The following is a 22,716-nucleotide window of genomic DNA, read 5'->3' as shown; positions in this document are numbered from 1 at the left end:
GGTTGGACTCACAATCCAAAGGTCGTCAGTTCAAACACTGGGGTGGAAGGTTCCTTGGAGTAAAAAGAGGTTTGGGTGCTCTCCCCATTCAAAGCCTTCGGACTCCTAGGTTCGAGCAGAAACTTGCAATAGAGACCACAAAAGACCCGGGGGTCGTTAATGTGGATGGTTTGATTTTTTTTTGATTTTTGGGCCCCACTGGACCCCACCATTGATGTATGGTTGGTGGGGTCTGGGCTAAAATACAGTCGACTCTCTGGCTGTCGATCTTCTCGATATCAATATTGCTCCATCTATCGATGAATTCTTCAGTCCCTTCAAACTGCATACTTCGATTGGCTTTATTCCTCAATATTTTCTCTTGCTTGACGGATCTATTCCTCGACAGTCCCTCGGCAGTCTGTTTGCTTTAAAAATCTCTTCCGGTTGTCAATATTGTCATTATCTCATGGCTTGCATAGACATTTTTCTTTGCGAAACGAAGCTTTGAAGGGTGTTTGACATTAGTTTGTTTTGTTTGTTGGACGTTGCCATGATTCTCTCCCATAGCTGGGTACCAAGAAAAACATATTTTCAATCGAGTCTTCATTTTGCATCGTTCTGTAAACTGATGATTCTCTTCCTCGACGGTCCCTTGGATATTGACAACCAGAGAGTCGACTGTAGTTTCGGACACAGTGAATTATACAATTTTAAAAATCTCGCGTGTATTTTTCTTTCAGTGTATTTTTTTTTTTCAGGTATCCCGAAGAAACAACTTCGAAATAGAGAAATATTGGAATAACTTACGTCCTTCTGAAATGTCATTCTCGAGTGCTAATGGCTCCATATACACAAAAATGACTTGTATGAGCTCAGGATAACATTCTACAAAGTTTCATTGATATCGGAGAGGGTTGTGTGCAAAAGTACCTAAAAATTTCCTGTTATGGGCTGGAATTGCTAAACGTAACATAAATTATGTGAATGTTTTTGGTTTAACTGACTTGGTTTAAAAAAAGCACAAGTCTGCTATCTTACATAACTAATTCCAACACCAAAAGTGATAGGGCAGAGCCAAACGTCTGACACCGCTCACGATAATTAACTTCAGTTTGGCTCAGCCAGCTGCAGTATAGATCCACCTTTCAATAGACGGTATAGATGAGCTCCATATTGAGCTTTGTGCAACTTCACCACCAACGAACAGTTTAATTACTAGCGTTCACGATCTCTCCTCACATCATAGTCCCGATGTTCGTTCTCTTTCTTCTGCATGAAGTCTCTGATACCTCGGTAAAAGACGAACCTCCTTCTGCTCTTCCCACGATACTCGCATGATCTCATGCTGATCCCGAAGCGCTCTAAAGTCGCTTATTATTAGTATTTCACTTTCACATTCCGCGCTAATCGAAGTCTTTAGTCTGTGGATTGTTTCAAACTCTTCAGAGTGTTGTCACGTCTGGCTCCATCCGTATCGCACCAGTTGCAAACACGCCGAAGTCCGAAGAAATCATCTCCGCAATCAGCTTGAAATTATGCCCGCCAAAAACGTGCTTGCAATTCCGCAATTCCAGCTGACCACTTGTCCACCACACCAAGTCATGATCTTTTTCACAACGCAAACACTTGGCGCTGTTGACACGGCTCTCCCCGGTGACAGATCATCCTCCGCCGATATGATGCTAACAAGTCCCGCCACCGCCGCCAAGTGCTTCTTCGTCAACCAAAAATAACACACTCCAGCAAGATTCATGTGCCGCAGATAAAAAGCAATTTGTAAAATTATACGATTATGTCCAGCGGGGCTACCGCGTGGACGGCAGCGGCGTAATCGGCATATTTCGTTGTTATTCCGCGCCGGTTGTTGAAGAGAGTTTTTGTTTACGTTTTGGGGCAGCTGTCATGTTCCGCGAGGTGCTTGCAATCCCAGATTGTCTCAAGTGTCGTGACCGCGAGAAATGATGATCCTCTTGGTGATAATAAATTTTACAAATTATATGTTTGCAATATTCTCTGGAAATGTATTTGCACTAGCAAGCAAGTAGTAAATAAATCTAATGTTTTGTACGTGAGAAGAACGAATACAAAACAAAATATTCAAAATTGCTTTGAATTTGTTAGACGAGAGTAAAAAAAAATACCAACTGCATTCCGCCACTTTCACATTGCATCGTGCCATAAATGCACAAGAAACAAAAAGTAACAAAATACATAAAACAGCATCCTCTCTTGCAAAATCACGCTGACGTGACTTGTTATCAAAATGCCTCAAATCGGTGTCAAAGCGCGCGCCATCCGTATCGTATCACCGCGGTTTTATAAGCCGAGACCTAACGAGCGAATGTAGGCGAATATCCATAACTCGCTCACTCGTGCTGTGAGTTCATTCGTTTGGAATTCATTTATTCATATGCTGGCTGGCGTTTGATGATGAGAATGCATAATGCTGACCACGGACGGGTCACACTGCTGATGAATGATTATGAGCTTTTACACGGTGATTCGTAAGAAAACATTTTTTTGCTTCTATTCTGAGCAATTAGTTGATTAGCACGAGCAATGTTTATTTTTGCCTTATTAAATTCAAATCAATCATGAGCAAACGATTGCCAATCATCCTTAAATAAAATATTTACATCGCAAATCAAAAATGAAACGACAGGAACTTTTAATCATCATTCCTAAGATCGAGGAAGAAAATGCCGAGGCTTGAGTTGGATTGTTGAAGTGATTTTGATTAAGCGAAGTAGATGTTCTTTTCAGTTTTTTGTATGATCAATGTGGTAGATGCTTTGGTAGATTTTGGACAGTTCTAGAAAATCGACTACGGATCAACCGAAATATGTTTTACAATACGGCTTTGATTTCTCTGGACTTCATACAAACTACGAATAATCGAAAGTGAAGGGTAATTTAAGGTGAAGCCGTTATTTGCATTATCGGCTGCCGATCCCGATGATGCTATGAGACGCGGGTTCGATTCCCGCCTTATCCACTGAGCTTCTATCGGATGGTGAAGTAAAACGTCGGTCCCGGTTTCTCCTGTCTCGTCAGAGGCGCTGGAGCAGAAATCCCACGTTAGAGGAAGGCCATGCCCCGGGGGGCGTAGTGCCAATAGTTTCGTTTTTTTCGTTTTTTCCGTTATTTGCAAAATAATCTAATCATCGCTCTTAAATACTCCATGTTTAAATCAGATTGACGAATACGTATTCCCAACTACTTGTAGAAGAAATTTTGTCAAAATATTTACAGCTTACCAAAATACAGCAACATACAAATACTACTATTTTCAATATATTTTTTATTACTTGACTGTTTCTAAAAAAATGATTTTGAAAGTCAAATAAACTTTTTTTTCAGAAACATGTCTGAGTAATGGTAAAAATACTTTATTTTAATCAAGTAATATCTATTTAAAACTAAATTCAAATAAAACTAAATCTGGAATTAGCAAAGAATTATTTAAAAAATGTAATTTGGCTGGTGCAAACTTTAATAAAAATTTGTGTCTTTCAGATTTTATCGAGGTCGAGGTGCTGCTATAAAAACTTAATTAAAAATGTTAAGCCAAACTTTACCTAAAAGTATCACAAAATGCAATACAACACGGAAAATCTAAATAACACAGATCTGTGTAAAATTTAACATAGGGGATCAGCATCTAATTCCAGCGTGCCTCTAATGTTGGCAGGTCAGAACTTTGACATTCAATTAAAGCTAATTAAAAGCGTTTTCAACTGAAATCGAGTGATAAATAGTTCAACAAGAAGTGAGCAAGGAAGTTTCTATCAAAAGTTTCGCACACCCAGAACTGGACATCGGCATACAAGAGGATAAAGAGGACGATTCGGTAGTAAAATGGTACTGTGTGCGGACTGAGAGGAGAATCCCGATATTATGAGAGTACTTTACTCATGGGTTCATCTTCAACAAAAGTTCATTTATCAAAAAAAAAGTACCGGTACCGAGACTCGAACCCAAGACCTTCGGCATATTGAACCGTGTCTTTGCCGTATGGGCCACCATGGTTCGGTGACTAAGTGGCGATTAATTGTCCATTTAAGCCACTCAATAGGATGAACTGTTCCAATGAACGAATGAACACGCGAGAGGATTAGACTTTCGCAAAATAGCACTTTCCTCACGTTTCTTTTCGTGAGGACTGTCCCCTCGTTTTTTAACTTTGGGTGCAGAATTAGTTGTTTAAATAGTGAAAATCAACAAATTGGACGGAGTTAGGAGCGAGTGCTCAACCTGCCAAACATACGAGAATTTCCCCTAGATCGCCCAAAACCGGGAATACAAAGAATCTGTGTTCAGGCGTTGTCTGTCAAATCTGTGTAAATTTTCAACCAGCATCTATGTAAAATTTTACACAGAACTGGGTAATTTTTTTTCCAGGTGATTTTTATGTTTGTTTTCTAACCAAAAACAATATTTTAATCGATTTTGAAAAGAAAATAAGATTCGTTCACGTTTATTGATCTAATAAATATGCTTATTATAATTGTTGGTCAGATTTCGTCGCCATCGTGCTAACTTGTCGTACGTGCATTTTGGGCCAAATTGAGTTAAGAACGCCATTTTGTGCAGCTCACAATGCCTCATCTTTTGACCTTCACAGATCCCCAAAATTCGATTTCAATCCTGAGATATTCAATGAAAACCAAAAAAGCTCCGAAAATTTTTTGTCACTCTACATATAAAAGAATTTTCAATCCTGTCGTGCTATCTTGTCACTCCCTGAAAATTGATGTAAGTGCGACAAAGGGCAAAGGGATTTCAGGTCAGGATGCGTTTGACGCACGTACAAGTTAGACTACCGTAAACATTTTTAATTATAACTCGGGACTCCAACAACCAACTTCAACCAAACTTCGGGACAATGCACAGAATGGTCAGCCAAACAAAACGTGTTTGTTATTGTTTACATTGCGTACTTTCGTTTTTGTTTATTCAAGGTCAAACATTAAAACACGTTTTTCTCGGAACGTCAAAATGGCGGGTGCGACATGATAGCACGACGACGTCGATTTGATACTTTTTGGCCGGTTTTGGGCACTGTCGGTCCTTCCACCTCGCGATCATCGTAATTTTGGGGTTCTTCTGATGTCGACGGCAAACAACATGAACCTAATAAACGTCGTGAAGTGCCACAACAAGCCGGCTTCCGAAACCTGTTTCACGTCAATGGAGAATATCGTTCCAGGAGAACCTTGCCAGTGGGCCGGCAAAGAAAAAACAAAGTAAGGTTAGGGTTCCTGAACTTCTAGAAAAAATCTTACCAAGTTCCAAAAAGAATCGTGTCATCGAGTGCTGATTAGGTTTGGAAGTTGGCCAAAGTCTGAAAAAGTAAACTTATTTTTAGTAACACAATTGATTATTTAGAGAAATTAAACTCACCAACTTCTCAAGGACCGTCAATGCCACCTGCTAAAATCTGACAACTATTTTTTACACAGATTTGATAGAACGGCTCTTAAAAAATCTGTGTATTTTTTTTCACAGATCTGTGTTATCTGGATTTTGCGTGAATGTAACAGTCATGCCTCTGTATTTTCAAATTATCTATAAATTCATGAATATGTCAGTTTTTCTAAAGTGATGCGTATTTTTTTGATGTAAGATCCCATAATTTAAAATTTGTAAAAAGCTTAAAAATGCTCAATTTGATTAAAAATTTAAATATAAACGTTATTCAATTTATCCTAAATAGATAACAACCGAAGTTTTTTCACAATATTTATAATTTTCAGCAGTAAGTTTTTTTGCCCTCTAATCTTTCGAGAAAACTTTAAAAGGATTTCGGAGACAAAAGCTTGAAATAAAATTTGCAATGGCCTTAAGCCTGGTGATTTTTAAATGTGTCAAAAAATAAATTCTAAATAAATTTAAAAAATAGGCTTAGTAAAGACTACAAATCGACTGAAATCGACTGAAATTATGTCGCGAAATTAAAATTTAACAAATTATCCACCTTTTTCAATTTTTTTTTTTTTTGTAATGAGGCTTTGTTAATAACAACTATTCACAATATATGGATAGTTCCATTAATTTAAGTACATATTTTAAAACTGAGAACAATTCTTCATCAACTAAACTATGACTGTTATGTTATGTAATATTTCCTTTTCATATAAATTATTAGTAGATAAAAATTAATGTAGATTATCAATAAAAATTTATGGCATGCTTCACCCAAAACTGGGCATCGGCATACGAGAGGATAAAGAGCACGATTCGGTAGTAAAATGGTACTGTGTGCGGACGGAGAGGATAAATCCCGAAATTACCGAGAGTACTTTACTCATGGTTCATTTTCCAAAAAAGTTCATCTATCAAAAAAAAGTACCGGTACCGAGACTCGAAGCCAAGACCTTCGACATATTGAACCGTGCCTTTGCCGTATGGGCCACCATGGTTCGGTGACTAAGTGGTGGTCGTTTGTCCATATAGGCCACTCATAGGATGAACTGTTCCAATGAACGAATGAACACGCGAGAGGACTATACTCTCGCAATATAGCACTTTCCTCACGTTTCTTTTCGTGAGGACTATCCCCTCGTTCTTTAACTTTGGGTGTTGATTTAAAATAGTATTATAGTTCCAGTTGTATTTATAAATGTAGTTTGAATAATAAAACTAAAATTGATTTCTTTTTTCTTCCTTAACAGGTAAGTGCAAAACACCGACATGACTTTGCTGAGTTCACCCATCCGTAAGTCGTCCATAAAATCAATTAGTTCGCCATTAGTTCAGAACAATACCAGACAATATGCTTCCACAACAAAACATTCAATTAAGCATGTCGCAAATCGATCTTCTCAAGGCATTTTTCATACGCCATCGCCCTGAGCGCGGAGAATGCTCTTCGAAGGTCATCTTTTTCTCAAGCCACGGCAACTCCCGCGCGAAACCGTTTCACAGTAGTAAATATACTTTCGTTGCGCGACAACACCGCGTGACCGCCGTACTAACCCACATTTCAAAGGCTCCCCCTCATCAACGGGCGAAACATCGGCTGACTACCGTTCCAAAGTCGTAAAGTTTCACGCGACAAAACTATAATTTCCCGCCTGATGTTGGTTTTTTACTCAGTTGGTACAAAACAAACTCATTACTGTTATAAAAAGTATTTTTGGAAATAAAGGTTCAAAAATGATGACATTTTCTTTACCATTTTTTTTTTATTTAAAAAAAACAACTGAGTGTACTCCACTGTCCACTAACGTTTTTCTGAATTAATTGTCATTGCTTCTTTTCTTGAATGAAGCAAGCACGGGGCGGTATAAAACACGATTTCATGATAGTTTTTCTATGAGCACACTGGTAGGTACTCAGAAGCTTGCCTAAAAGCATGTGACCCACGGCGTCGGCGGGTTCATGTCAACTTTTCGCACGCGCCTCAACATCACCCATGTCAACGGCCTCTCTCTCGCTGCAGAGTGAACGGTTCCGTCAAGTCTTGGAGGGTTGAAGAAAAAAATCGACTGCGACAGCCCACGATTTCATCAGGTCCACGGGAGCTGTAATGTTGCGAAAATGGACACCACCGAAAAAACGTGGTGCTTAAATTAGCCGGTATGGAACGCAACACAATGAATGCACCTTAAATGAGAGGGGTTTTTTACAACCCGTTGTGGGGGTGTCAATCTTGACTTGGGGAGCTTAAAATGATTAAATTCTCTTTCTTTGCTTAAGAGTTTGCGGTTTACCTGACTTAAACAACTAGGAAAAGCGTTTCATTAAAAGTTATCATAAAGGGTGTGTGACAAAATCAGCCCCCGGTTGCGGGTGGTCGAATAGAAGATTGACAAAGCCCTCTGTTGAAACTAGGGTGGTTGTAAAGAAAGCATAAAAAAATCCAAAGATTCATTTAAACCTCGAGACCCAACACCACCTCTACAGTTAAGACGTGTTTCTATCTAAAAATTCATTAAAAATCCGCTTTCAACAAATTTTCAATCTTCTATAAACACTGTAAAAAAACACCTGTAAACTTTTGGACTCGTTAACAATTTTGATGCCAATATGCCCTCTATAGTTTGGTTTGGTTCCAATAGGAAATTCAAAGATTTCTTTTTTGGATGACTGTTTCTCGGAATGAAGAGTAACACTAATTATTCTTTTATACATAGAATAAAGGATTATGAAAAATCAGACTGAATCTGGAATTGGGTAGCGATGTAGGAATAATAGGACAGCTTTTAAAAATACTCTTCAAAATTGTATTAACTTTTTCTAAATTGATAGTTTTGTTAATGGAAAACATAATTGGGTCCTAAAATGAAGCTTAGATTGCTGATATTATTGTTTACCGCGATAAAGCTTATTGCCTGTGTGTGTATGTGTGTGTGTATGTGTGTGCTCATACATCGTCCCATACATCGCTATTGAATTGTTTGAAGTTTCGATAAGTAGTTCAAAAGTTATGTATAAAAATGTGTTTTCACAAAACCCGGATCTCAATTATATGCATGTAAACGATGTCCGGATCTATCATCCGACCCATCGTTGGTTAGGTAATTGAAAGGCCTTTCCAATGAGTTCAAGACATTGAAGATCTGGCAACCCTGTCTCGAGTTATGACCACTTAAGTGATATTTATGTACTTTTTTGAAGCCGGATCTCACTTAAATGTATGTAAACTATGTCCGGATCCATCATCCGACCCATCGTTGGTTAGGTAATTGAAAGGCCTTTCCAATGAGTCAAGACATTGAAGATCTGGCAACCCTGTCTCGAGTTATGACCACTTAAGTGATATTTATGTACTTTTTTGAAGCCGGATCTCACTTAAATGTATGTAAACTATGTCCGGATCCATCATCCGACCCATCGTTGATTAGGTAATTGAAAGGCCTTTCCAATGAATTCAAGACATCGAAGATCTGGCAACCCTGTCTCGAGTTATGACCACTTAAGTGATGTTTATGTACTTTTTTGAAGCCGGATCTCACTTAAATGTATGTAAACTATGTCCGGATCCATCTTCCGACCCATCGTTGGTTAGGTAATTGAATGGCCTTTCCAATGAGTTCAAGACATTGACGATCTGGCAACCCTGTATCGAGTTATGACCACTTAAGTGATATTTATGTACTTTTTTGAAGCCGGATCCCACTTAAATGTATGTCAACGATGTCCGGATCCATCATCCAACCCATCGTTGGTTAGGTAATTGAAAGGACTTTCTAATGAGTCCAAAGCATTGAAGAACTGACAACCCTGTCTCGAGTTATGACCACTTAAGTGATGTTTATGTACTTTTTTGAAGCCGGATCTCACTTAAATGTATGTAAACTATGTCCGGATCCATCATCCGACCCATCGTTGGTTAGGTAATTGAAAGGCCTTTCCAACGAGTCCAAAACATTGAAGATCTGGAAATCCTGTCTCATGTTATGAACACTTAAGTGACAGTTTTCTTCATATTTGGCTTTTCAGTCCGTCGAATAAAAGTAACAACCGTTTCCCTTCGTTACCGACGTTTCGGCTTATATTTTGAAGCCTTCTTCACTGGATCACTAAAAATCAGTGTGCTATTACTATTTGTTCTGTGTTAGTCGTGTGTTTTTTGTACTTACAAGGATGTTGTTCTTTGTCAAGTTTTGTTTTGTCATATGTGTAAACCGTCTGTTGCGACCGCCAAGATGGGAACACTGCCACGCGGTGCATCGGCGACGGTGTAATTGGCCGATACCGCACCGACTGTCAACGCGCGAGAAAAGGGAGACGAAAAGTGCGTGTGTGACGCCCAGTCAAAACAAACCACGCTGGGCAAGTCACCATTGCAAAAGTTCGTTCGAGTAGGAAAAGTAGTTTGAGTGCGGGAAATTAAAGTTTCGGATAGTTTTGCGAAAAAAGGAAGTGTTTTGGTGTAGGAGAAAGTTTGATTTATTGAAAGGTCAGCTCTGCACACCTGTAAGTAGGAAAAAGGAAGAATAATTAGTTATTTGGGATGAAATGTTGACGATAATTACTTACCCAGGATTCCAAGCGAACCTCCGACGAATCTACCGTGCCTAGATGCTAGTTTGTTCCTTGCTGCAAACCTGTAAGTAAAGAAGAATTCTATAAAAATGTAAAACTAAGATTAAAATACTTACCAGAAGTTGCAAGCAACCAACAATCCGCCACCGGTACCAGGAACCGTCACTGAGGGTGATTTGTACCTGTAAGTAAACCTAAAACAAAAGGAAAAAATGTTAATAAAAACTTATACACTAATGTAGGACGAGTGGAAAGGAGAAGATAAGGAAGAGAGGAAGGAAGGGGTGAAGGAAGGAGTTTGGAAAGCGTAGAAGGAAGACCAATTAAGTGAGTAAACTTAAACCTAGAATGTAAACAAAAAACTTAAAATATACTTACTTCTAGTTTTGAAGCTGCTACGTAAAGCTGCTGATCAAAAATTTGGTTGTTTTAATTACCACCCGAACAATCTTCAAATTTAATTGTGGGTTCGGTAATCCTCTCCACGATGGCCGACGAAAATCCGGACTTCACCGAGACTCCCTGCTCAACCTGTAAAGAGGTGTCGACCGAGGATGAGCTGATGATTGGCTGCGATAGCTGCAAACTGTGGTTCCACGCTCGGTGCGTCAACCTCAATCCGGCTGACAAGAAGTCGGGGAAGAAGTGGTACTGTCCGGACAAGGACTGCCAAAGAAGAAGAAGACTAAGAAGTCTGTGGAAGTACCGCTCCCATTGCCGCCCGAGTTGCAAGAAAAGTTGAAAGCTTTGGAAGAAACTCGGAAGCGCATGGAAGCGGAACAAGAGATGGAGCGAATCCTGAAGGAGAAGGAGCTCGAAATGGCTGTCTACCTTCAGGAGCGCCAGATGAAGATCGACGAGGAACTCCGAGAGAGGGAGTTCAAGCAGCGAGAGGCGAACCTAGAGGCGGAGATGCAGAAGAAGGAGGAACACCTGAAGCGGATCCAGAAGCTGGAGACTACATTTCGGTACAAAAGCGCCTCCATCGACAAGCTGTTGCAAAACAGCAGCACTCCGCTGCGAAACCCAGAAGTCAAACCATTGACAACGGAAAACCTGGGAAAACACGACAATGGCGAAAACTCTGGGGGCACACCGAGCAAACCGGCTTCCAAGAAGACGTCCAGCCGCTCTTCGTCGGGGTCCAGCACTACCAGTTCCGGCAGTGGCAAAGGCGAGGCCGATACGAAAGGTGATGGAAACGACGATAAGTCGGTCAAGCCGGGAAAAGCTGAGGATTCTGGAGAGAAGCCAGACGGGCTGGGGCAGCACGGTTCGGGTCCAACGAAGGCCCAGCGAGCTGCAAGACAAGGGCTGACAAGGAAGCTGCCAGACTTCCACGGCAAGCCAGAAGAGTGGCCATTGTTCTTTGCGGCCTACCAAGCGTCGAACGAAGCCTGCGGGTACACGGACGTGGAGAATCTCGTGCGCCTACAAGACTGCCTGAAAGGCAGAGCGCTCGAGGAGGTGCGTGGTAAGCTCATTCTGCCCAAGTCGGTTCCGCGTGTGATCGCCAAGCTTCGCCAGATCTACGGTCGCCCAGAAGTTCTGCTGCAAAGCCACCTGCAACGAGTGCGCAAGCTGGAGCCGCCGAGAGCGGACAAGTTGGGATCGTTCATCCCGTTCGGCAATGCAGTGGAACAATTGTGCGAGCACATCGAGGCCGCAGAACTGACGGCGCACCTGGTCAATCCGATCTTGATCCAGGAACTCGTCGACAAGCTTCCGGACGGGGAGAAGAGGAGTTGGGTGCACTACAAGCGCAAGAAGCGCGAAGTAAATCTGCGCACGCTCACCAACTTTCTCTCAAAGATCGTCGAGGATGCGTGCGAGGCGACGGTGAACCTGGACTACAAGCCGGACGTCAGAGCGGCGTCGGGACCGAGCGGCCGAAGCCGAAACAAGGAAAAAGCCGCACTGTTCAACCACAGCGTAGCCGAGGAATGTACAGAACGGCGAGAGCAGAAGCCACAAAAGCTGTGCAGGGTGTGCCAGCGCATGGATCACCGACTGTGGACATGCGAGGACTTCAAGAAGCTGCCATATGAGGATCGAGCGAAGATGGCGACGAAGTGGAAATTATGCCAACGCTGCCTGAATGAACACGGCGGTCAATGCAAGCTCAAACTTCGCTGCAACGTCGGAGAGTGCCGCGAGCCACACAATCCTCTGCTTCACCCGGAGACGAGGGCAGTTGGCATGAACGCACACATTACGTCCACGAGTCCCGTGCTGTTCCGGATGCTCCCGGTAAAAGTCTACTGCGGTGAGAGATCAATGATCGTGTTCGCTTTCCTTGACGAGGGTTCGTCCCTCACCCTGATCGAAAGTGGTCTTGCCGACCGTTTGGGGCTGTTGGGGACGAAGGAGAAGCTCACCATCAAGTGGACGGCCAACATCACGCGAGTGGAACAACATTCGAGGCGGACAAATATTTGGGCGTCGGCGATCAACAGGACGAATGGCGAGAAGCTGCTGCTGCAATCTGTCCGCACGGTGGACAAGCTGATGTTGCCACGCCAAACACTTAATGCTGCTGAAGTTTCGTCACACTACGATCACTTGCGCGGGCTTCCGATGGATTCGTACGACGGTCGGCCAGGAATGCTGATCGGGTTGAATAACATTCATTCGTTCGCACCGCTGGAAACGAAGGTCGGCACGATTGTCGATCCGGTGGCAGTCCGGTGCAAGCTCGGCTGGACGGTCTACGGACCGCGGGATGCAGAGTCGGCGGGCGCAAGCTGTTTCCTCGGATGCCACCAAGAAGTGACGAACGAGGAGCTGCACGATCTTCTCAAAAGCCATTATTCGCTGGAAGAAGCGGTGGTGACTGTGCAGCGGGAGTCGGTCGAGGATCAGCGGGCGAGGAAGATCATGGAGGAAACTACACGTCGCGTGGGTGACCGCTTCGAGACCGGACTGCTGTGGAAGACCGACGACGTCAAGTTCCCGAACAGCTATCCGATGGCTGTAAAGCGGATGAAGCAGCTGGAGAAGAAACTTGAGCGTTCGCCAGAGCTGTACGACAACGTCAAGAAGCAAATTGAAGACTACCAGGCCAAGGGATACGCGCACGAAGCCACCGCGAAGGAACTGAACGGAACAAACAACAACAAAGCGTTCTACCTGCCGCTTAACGTGGTGGTGAACCCGAAGAAGCCGGGGAAAGTTCGGCTGGTCTGGGATGCGGCCGCGACGGTAGATGGAGTCTCTCTCAATTCGATGCTGATGAAGGGACCAGATCTGCTCGTGCCACTGGTGTCGGTGATCTGTGGGTTCCGCGAACGACGGGTTGCTTTCGGCGGGGACATCCGTGAGATGTACCACCAGCTGAAGATTATCTCCGGGGACAAGCAAGCTCAACGCTTCCTCTTCCGGGACAACATCAAAGAAGAGCCGAAAGTGTACGTGATGGACGTCGCTACATTCGGGTCGAAGAGTTCACCGGCGTCGGCGCAGTACGTGAAGAATCGCAATGCGGAAGAGCATGCTGGTCAGTATCCGGACGCTGTGGCAGCGATCATCAATCGGCACTACGTCGATGACTACTTTGACAGCGTCGACACCGTTGAGGAAGCTGTCAAGCGAGCGAAGCAGGTGAGCCACGTCCACAAAAAAGGTGGCTTCGAGATCCGCAACTGGGTGTCCAACTCGCCGGAAGTGCTGACTGCTCTGGGCGAAGAGAAGCCGATGAGTCCTGTGCTGCTGAACCAGGACAAGCAAACACCCAGCGAGCGCGTACTTGGCGTGCGGTGGGACCCGGAGCTGGACGAATTCGCCTTCGCCGTGATGCACCGCGAAGAACTGATGAAGTACCTGAAAGAGGGGAAAAGACCAACTAAACGGATCGTACTGAGCTGCGTGATGGGATTTTTCGATCCGCTCGGCCTGCTGTCGCCATTTACAATCCACGGGAAGATCATCATCCAACATTTGTGGCGGACCGGCTGCAGATGGGACCAAGACATCGACGACGAAGCCTGGATTCTGTGGAAGCGGTGGACGGCACTGCTGCCGGAAGTCGAAGCACTTCGGTTTCCCCGGAGCTACTTCGGCGATGCGATGTCCACGTCGGTCGAGAGTCTCGAGCTGCACATCTTCAGTGACGCGAGCGAGCTGGCGTACGGTTGTGCGGCGTATCTACGCGCGGTCATCGACGGTCAAGTTCACTGCAGTCTCGTCATGGCGCGATCGAAGGTGGCACCGCTGAAACGACAATCGATTCCACGACTGGAGTTGATGGCGGCGTGCATGGGAGCGCGCATGAGCCAGCAGATCCTCGGAACTCACACGCTGCAGATCGACCGAACCGTTTTCTGGACCGACTCGAGGACCGTCCTTGCGTGGCTGCACGCAGATCCCTACAAGTACAAGCAGTTCGTCGCCTTTCGGGTCGGGGAGATTCTGGAGCTGACGGGACTGGACGATTGGAGATGGGTGCCTTCCAAGAAGAACATCGCGGACGTTCTCACAAAGTGGGGACCTGGACCGCCACTGCAGAACGATTCGGAATGGCGGAACGGTCCGGCGATACTGTTCGAGCAGGATGACGACTCACCACCTGAGCAGATCGAGGAGACGAACAAAGACGCACGAGGCTTGGTACTGTTCCACGGGACAGTCAACGTAGAAGCGGTCTCGACGTGGACAAAGCTGGTGAGGGTGACTGCAACGGCGGTACGCTTCATCGAAAATTGTCGTCGCAGAAAAGACGGCCGTCCGGTACTGACTGCAAAGGCCACGAGTCGCCTAGCCAAGCTGGTTAAAGCGCAGCACGAGACGGAGGTCCAACCGCTGCAACAAGACGAGCTGCAGAAGGCCGAGAGGATTCTGTGGAAGCAAGCGCAGTTCGAGAGCTTCCCCGACGAGATGAGCGTGCTGACGAAGAACCTACAACTGAAGCAGGGTGAGTTGCCAGAGAAGATCGAGCGGTCAAGTCCACTCTACAAGCTGCTGCCGGTGTTCGACGAGGATGGGGTTCTGCGCGTTCGTGGGAGGCTGGAGAAGAACGAATCGATCCCGTTCGACAAGCGATTCCCGATCATCCTGGGTCGAAAACACGCCGTCACCAAGAAGATCATCCAGCGAGAAGTACGGTCACGCGAATCGGGAGACCGTGTTCAACGAGCTGCGCCAGAAGTTCTGGATTCCAAACGCACGGGCTGCGATCCTGGAGGTCGTAAAGGAGTGTGTGTGGTGCAAGGTGAACCGTTGCGTGCCGTTCGTCCCAACAATGGCGCCGCTTCCGGTCGAACGCACTGCAGCAACCATGCGACCGTTCAGCGCGGTAGGCGTCGATTACTTGGGACCGGTCGAAGTCACGGTGGGGCGCCGCAGAGAGAAACGCTGGATCGCAGTCTTCACGTGCTTAGCGGTCAGGGCGGTGCATCTCGAAGTGGTCCATAGCCTCACCACGCAATCGTGCCTGATGGCCCTCCGGAGGTTCGCGTGCAAACGCGGCGTTCCCGAGAAAGTGTTCTCCGACAACGCTACGTGCTTTCGGGGAGCGGACGCGGCGATGACGAAGGAGATCAACAAGGAGTGCGCGGAGCAGATGACGTCGCCGACCATTTCATGGTCCTTTATTCCACCTGGGACGCCCCACATGGGCGGGGCCTGGGAACGGATGGTGCGATCGGTGAAGGAGGCGTTGCGCGCACTTGACGACGGACGAAAGCTGACCGACGAAATTCTCTCGACATCTTTGGCCGAGGCCGAAGACATGATCAACACTCGGCCGTTGACGTACGTCCCTCAAGATTCCGCTGAAGAAGAAGCCATCACGCCAAACCACTTCCTGCGCGGGACGGTAACGAGCGCGGACCTCAAAGTGGACGAGATGGTGGACACCGCTGCTGCACTGCGAGATGTCTACAAGCGGAGTCAGCAGCTGGCGGGCAAGATGTGGGAGCGGTGGTCGAGGGAATACCTGCCATCGCTTAACCGGCGCCCGAAGTGGTTCGAGGATCGGAAGCCGCTCGAAGCTGGAGACCTGGTGTTCGTGGTTGACGGCAAGAACCGGAAGAGCTGGGTACGAGGTCGAGTGGAGGAGGTCTTCAAGGGGTCGGACGGACGAGTTCGGCAAGCGGACGTGAGAAGTGCGGACGGAAAGGTCAACAGGAGAGCCGTGGCGAACTTAGCGGTGTTGGAGATAATGGACGGTAAATCCGACGTGCTGGAATGCCCGACGGATGTTACGGGCTGGGGTGTTGCGACCGCCAAGATGGGAACACTGCCACGCGGTGCATCGGCGACGGTGTAATTGGCCGATACCGCACCGACTGTCAACGCGCGAGAAAAGGGAGACGAAAAGTGCGTGTGTGACGCCCAGTCAAAACAAACCACGCTGGGCAAGTCACCATTGCAAAAGTTCGTTCGAGTAGGAAAAGTAGTTTGAGTGCGGGAAATTAAAGTTTCGGATAGTTTTGCGAAAAAAGGAAGTGTTTTGGTGTAGGAGAAAGTTTGATTTATTGAAAGGTCAGCTCTGCACACCTGTAAGTAGGAAAAAGGAAGAATAATTAGTTATTTGGGATGAAATGTTGACGATAATTACTTACCCAGGATTCCAAGCGAACCTCCGACGAATCTACCGTGCCTAGATGCTAGTTTGTTCCTTGCTGCAAACCTGTAAGTAAAGAAGAATTCTATAAAAATGTAAAACTAAGATTAAAATACTTACCAGAAGTTGCAAGCAACCAACAATCCGCCACCGGTACCAGGAACCGTCACTGAGGGTGATTTGTACCTGTAAGTAAACCTAAAACAAAAAGGAAAAAAATGTTAATAAAAACTTATACACTAATGTAGGACGAGTGGAAAGGAGAAGATAAGGAAGAGAGGAAGGAAGGGGTGAAGGAAGGAGTTTGGAAAGCGTAGAAGGAAGACCAATTAAGTGAGTAAACTTAAACCTAGAATGTAAACAAAAAACTTAAAATATACTTACTTCTAGTTTTGAAGCTGCTACGTAAAGCTGCTGATCAAAAATTTGGTTGTTTTAATTACCACCCGAACACCGTCTGTTTATGTTCCTGCACATCACTGTTGGGATTAGGAATATGTTTGGTTAGGAGGGGGGGGGATATTTTGTGTAATTACTAACGTATTTGTCCTGGATTTTGATTTGTTTTGCACATTTACTGTTTGGTAGTTTGCACTGCACAACTGTTTGTAGCTAACTGTAGGGTGGGTTGTTTTTATTGTGTGTTTGTGTTATTTTGTTTGGGGTTTTTTTCTGTGTTTGTGTAATGCGTGTAGTATGCCAGCATACGTACTGTTTAGCCCATCCGTGTCGGTCCTCTTGTTGACCGTATCTTGTGTGTTATGGATCCAAATCATCTCTAGGAGTGAAAGAGACGACCTCTTAAAGGTTTGGTCCAATATCTCTGCTTGTGTGAGATCGAAACGGTGGCCAGTGTCGATACAGTGCGATATCAAAGCTGTCTTCTCCCTTGTCGCTTGTACTTCTACATCGGAGTAGCTGTGTCCAGATTGTAGCAGTTTGTCCAATCTGTTGACATCGCTACGATGTCCAGACAATCTTGTTTTTAGGAGATTGCTGGTCATGCCGATGTATTTGTTGTCGCAGTTGTTACAATTCACACGGTATATGATATTGTGTTGGTTAAGCGGGTGGAACACATCTTTGATCCGCGTGTATAGACTACTTACAGTATACGTGCTTCGGGATGTGACTACTACGTTTGGACATTCGTGGCGTAGTAGTTGGGTGATACGGGGTGTAAGACCAGGGATGTATGGGATAGATCTATAAATCTTTTCGGTAGTATTGGTAGGTGAAGTGGAGAGGTGGATTTGGGGGGAGGGTTTGTTTTGGGTTTTGCAGTTGAGACATCTATTGATCAGACTGCGGGGATAGTCGTTTAGGGTAAGGTACTTGGTTATGGTTTTGTTGATTTCAGCTGTAGTTTGGTTTGTTGTGAGTTTCTGGACACGATCAATAAAGTTTGACGCCATATTAATCTTTTGGGAGAGGGGGTGGATGGAGTGGAAGTTTAAGAGACGGCCCGACGCAATGTCCTTAATGTACCACTCGGTACGGATGCTGTTGTCAGCCTGCCTTACCAAGGTCATGTCCAGATATGGTAGACGTCCCTCTCGTTCCTCCTCATGTGTGAACTGGATGCGGCTGTGATACGAGTTGAAGGCAGCTAGAACCTCTTCTAGTTTGTTCTTCGGGACGATAAGAAACAAATCGTCGACGTATTTGTGCACAGTGATTGGGCAGCTGATCTGGTGTATCACAGTGTTGATGAGAACTTCCAACGTGAAGTCCGCTAGTACTGGTGAGGCCGGATTACCCATCGCCGTACCTTCCACTTGTAGGTAGTGTTGGTTGCGGAACACAAAATAGCTTGCATCCATACAGAAGTCGACGATCTCCAAAAACAGATCCAAGTTGATCTGTGTGTGCGGTGAGATCGCATCCCAGTGATAGATGATGTCGTGTGCAACCAGCCCACGAGGGATGTTGGTAAACAAAGCAACGACATCAAAAGACACCATCATGTGGTCGGGTGGGATGGTTGTAGTGTTGATATATCTGGCGACACTTCCACTCCATCCACCCCCTCTCCCAAAAGATTAATATGGCGTCAAACTTTATTGATCGTGTCCAGAAACTCACAACAAACCAAACTACAGCTGAAATCAACAAAACCATAACCAAGTACCTTACCCTAAACGACTATCCCCGCAGTCTGATCAATAGATGTCTCAACTGCAAAACCCAAAACAAACCCTCCCCCAAATCCACCTCTCCACTTCACCTACCAATACTACCGAAAAGATTTATAGATCTATCCCATACATCCCTGGTCTTACACCCGTATCACCCAACTACTACGCCACGAATGTCCAAACGTAGTAGTCACATCCCGAAGCACGTATACTGTAAGTAGTCTATACACGCGGATCAAAGATGTGGTCCACCCGCTTAACCAACACAATATCATATACCGTGTGAATTGTAACAACTGCGACAACAAATACATCGGCATGACCAGCAATCTCCTAAAAACAAGATTGTCTGGACATCGTAGCGATGTCAACAGATTGGACAAACTGCTACAATCTGGACACAGCTACTCCGATGTAGAAGTACAAGCGACAAGGGAGAAGACAGCTTTGATATCGCACTGTATCGACACTGGCCACCGTTTCGATCTCACACAAGCAGAGATATTGGACCAAACCTTTAAGAGGTCGTCTCTTTCACTCCTAGAGATGATTTGGATCCATAACACACAAGATACGGTCAACAAGAGGACCGACACGGATGGGCTAAACAGTACATATGCTGGCATACTACACGCATTACACAAACACAGAAAAAACCCCAAACAAAATAACACAAACACACAATAAAAACAACCCACCCTACAGTTAGCTACAAACAGTTGTGCAGTGCAAACTACCAAACAGTAAATGTGCAAAACAAATCAAAATCCAGGACAAATACGTTAGTAATTACACAAAATATCCCCCCCCCTCCTAACCAAACATATTCCTAATCCCAACAGTGATGTGCAGGAACATAAACAGACGGTTTACACATATGACAAAACAAAACTTGACAAAGAACAACATCCTTGTAAGTACAAAAAACACACGACTAACACAGAACAAATAGTAATAGCACACTGATTTTTAGTGATCCAGTGAAGAAGGCTTCAAAATATAAGCCGAAACGTCGGTAACGAAGGGAAACGGTTGTTACTTTTATTCGACGGACTGAAAAGCCAAATATGAAGAAAACTGAAATTTGACAGTCGTTGCGAAAAAACTTAAGTGACATTTATGTACTTTTTTTTGAAGCCGGATCTCACTTAAATGTATGTAAACAACCCATTGTTGGTTAGGTAATTGAAAGGCCTTTCCAATGAGTCCAAAGCATTGAAGAACTGACAACCCTGTATCGAGTTATTACCACATAATGAAACCACTCATATACCCATTTTTGCTAAAAAGTGAGGAAGGCATCAACCACATAGGTGGATTAAGTTAGTTTTTTTCTGAGTACAATGACCCTTTGTACGACCACAAAGAGTTTAAAATGGATTTTTAAATCAATTTTGAAAAATTAACCTCGCGGTCCTTCTTGACAGAAAAGCTCCTACTTGACAGCTCGTTCCAAGGGGACCATAGTTTATCCATCGAAAAAAAGTTGTCTTGTCAAAAAAAAAATTGCATTTAAATGAAAAAAAGTGATCGGAAATGGTTTTTAATCGTGTTTTTTTACCGTTGTACATAAAAATTGACATAGGGCTTTAGTACCCAATTGCATGCATAATTTGATATATGCATTCTCTATTAAAAGCAAAACCGTATAAAAAAAAGAAAAAATGCTTTACTTCAGAAACGAATGAGCAATTCTCAGAAATTTCGGTTATTCGTTTTTTTTATTTTTTAAACCGGCTGAAACTTTTTTGGTGCCTTTGGTATGCCCAAAGAAGCCATTTTGCACGATTTGTTTGTCCATATAATTTTCCATACAAATTTGGCAGCTGTCCATACTAAAATGATATATGAAAATTCAAAAATCTGTATCCTTTGAAAGAATTTTTGATCGATTTGGTATCTTCGGCAAAGTTGTAGGTATGGATATTGACTACACTGAAAAAAATGATACAAGGTAAAAAACGGTGATTTTGAATTTCACTTTTTGTCACTTAAACTTGATTTGCAAAAAAAAACTCTATTTTTATTTAAAAAAAAATATTTTGTTTTTTTTTTAAATCAAGACTAACGTTTCAAAAGGGTCAAACATTCAATATTAAGTCCTTTTAAAAAAATATTTTTGATTAACAAATTGAAATATTTTTATCGGAAAGATCGCAAAATTTCACGAATGTTTCATATTTTAAAACTAAAAATCGAACCATTAGTTGCTGAGAAATCGACATTAGAATATGTGGGTCTCGTGGCGCAGGGGTAGCGGCTTCGGCTGCCGATCCCGATGATGCTATGAGACGCGGGTTCGATTCCCGCCTTATCCACTGAGCTTCTATCGGATGGTGAAGTAAAACGTCGGTCCCGGTTTCTCCTGTCTCGTCAGAGGCGCTGGAGCAGAAATCCCACGTTAGAGGAAGGACATGCCCCGGGGGGCGTAGTGCCAATAGTTTCGTTTCGTTTCGGGTTTTTTGGTTGAGACTTAGAAAACATCAATTTTTCTGTTTTTAGACTTTTGTATGGCAATAATTCAGCAACTAAGGGTCGTATCAACAAAGTTCAAAGAAGAAAAAAGCAGAAATTTATCAGCTTTTCAAACATATTTTTTTCAAAAGTGGGCAAACATGGGCTCTAATTTAAAATAAGGAATAACTGCGACTAATTTAAAAAAAGTTACCTAAAATGGCATTAACTTGAAAACGGTGCACTTTATCAAAATTTCACTAAAGTTCTTATTGATTGCAAATTTGATTTTATATTGAAACATTTTTGCGACTAATACTTCGATTTTTTTTAAAATCAGTATTGATATAAAAAATCTTAACTCGGTCAAAGATTTTTTGCCCATTCTGGAAATTTCTAATTAGTTGGCATTTGATGTCCCCTAATGCTTGAAAAATGTCGTTGATCCTTGAAGGTCAACTTTGGCAGTGTTTTTGACTAATATCCTCTTTTTTCGGATTAAGCATGCAATAACATAGTTAATCTATTTGATTGGAGGTTTTTTTTCAATATAGGGGAAATTCTCGTATTTTTGGCAGGTTAAGCACTCGCTCCTAACTCCATCCAATTTGCTGATTTTCACTATTTAAACAACTAATTTTGCAAAACTATTGATAGAAACATGCTTGCTCACTTCTTATTGAGCTATTTATTACTCGAGTTCAGTTGAAAACGCTTTAAATTAGCTTTAATTGAATGTCAAAGTTCTGACCTGCCAACATTAGAGGCATGCTGGAATTAGATGCTGTTCCCCTATACAGAGATTTTTATGATCTGACCATAATATGTATAATTTCAATCTTTTGACAAACAAAACGGATTTACAAGCTTTAAAAGGGTAAAAACTTTCTCTACAAGTCTGTTATAACAGATATTTTTAAAGATCGATCCACCTTTAAACACTTTTAATAGCAATCAATTAACAGAACAGTTATGCAGTCTGTTCAATGCGCACTGCATGTAAAAAAATAATTTAGCAAAGTAGGTGGATGTTTAAAAGACAGTTGTTTTTCATCAGAAATGTATTCTCATGAGTGTTATTCAATATTGAATATTTTGTTTATTTTTACAGTCAGAAATATGTAAATTTCATTCAAATATTCAATATTCAAGTGTGCATGGTTATCTTTAAAAAAATTGACTTGAACAATATTTATCAACATTTATTTGACAGGGTGTAAAATTAAGAAGATTCTGAAAAATGTAATTTTATCAGAGAACAGTCTACAACATCAAACTAACAAACCACCCCAACTCCCACTCGAAACATGTGCAATAATGCACATCATTGCCCACCATTCGGCACTACTACACTGGCAAGGTTAGGTGGGTGGTGCGGTCTATGCGACTACGGTCAATCCAAAGTACCGCCACGCCACCTCACTGTTTCGGTCATTCATGGTAAAGGCAAGAAAAAAAACTTGCGAAAAACGCTTTCTGAGTGGTGCAGATAGAGCGCGAAACAATAACGGGCTGGCGGCACTTGTCTCAAGTCAGTGTCCCACGAGTTTTTAACTCAACCAACTATATAGCTTGACGCAGTAGTGC

At 43.5% G+C, this 22,716-nt stretch overlaps 1 protein-coding gene and 3 long non-coding RNA genes across 5 annotated transcripts in view; all 4 read left to right on the top strand.

Annotated features, from left to right (window-relative positions):
- LOC6044817 overlaps positions 1 to 22,716 on the top strand; it is a 161,022-nt gene that overhangs the window by 41,536 nt on the left and 96,770 nt on the right. The gene's annotated exons all lie outside the window — the stretch shown is intronic.
- LOC119766909 lies at positions 9,815 to 10,401 on the top strand. Its single transcript, XR_005277203.1, has 5 exons — positions 9,815 to 9,906; positions 9,974 to 10,039; positions 10,095 to 10,159; positions 10,218 to 10,302; positions 10,360 to 10,401. It is a non-coding gene; the product is annotated as an uncharacterized LOC119766909 (long non-coding RNA).
- On the top strand, positions 16,381 to 16,967 carry LOC119766910. The gene is made up of 5 exons (XR_005277204.1): positions 16,381 to 16,472; positions 16,540 to 16,605; positions 16,661 to 16,725; positions 16,786 to 16,870; positions 16,928 to 16,967. It is a non-coding gene; the product is annotated as an uncharacterized LOC119766910 (long non-coding RNA).
- Positions 19,304 to 19,755, top strand: LOC119766911. Its single transcript, XR_005277205.1, has 3 exons — positions 19,304 to 19,456; positions 19,518 to 19,588; positions 19,649 to 19,755. It is a non-coding gene; the product is annotated as an uncharacterized LOC119766911 (long non-coding RNA).

The sequence above is a fragment of the Culex quinquefasciatus genome, chromosome 2 (genome assembly GCF_015732765.1).
Source record: "Culex quinquefasciatus strain JHB chromosome 2, VPISU_Cqui_1.0_pri_paternal, whole genome shotgun sequence".
Lineage (NCBI taxonomy): Eukaryota > Metazoa > Arthropoda > Insecta > Diptera > Culicidae > Culex > Culex quinquefasciatus.
This window is presented reverse-complemented; position numbering and strand designations above follow the sequence as displayed.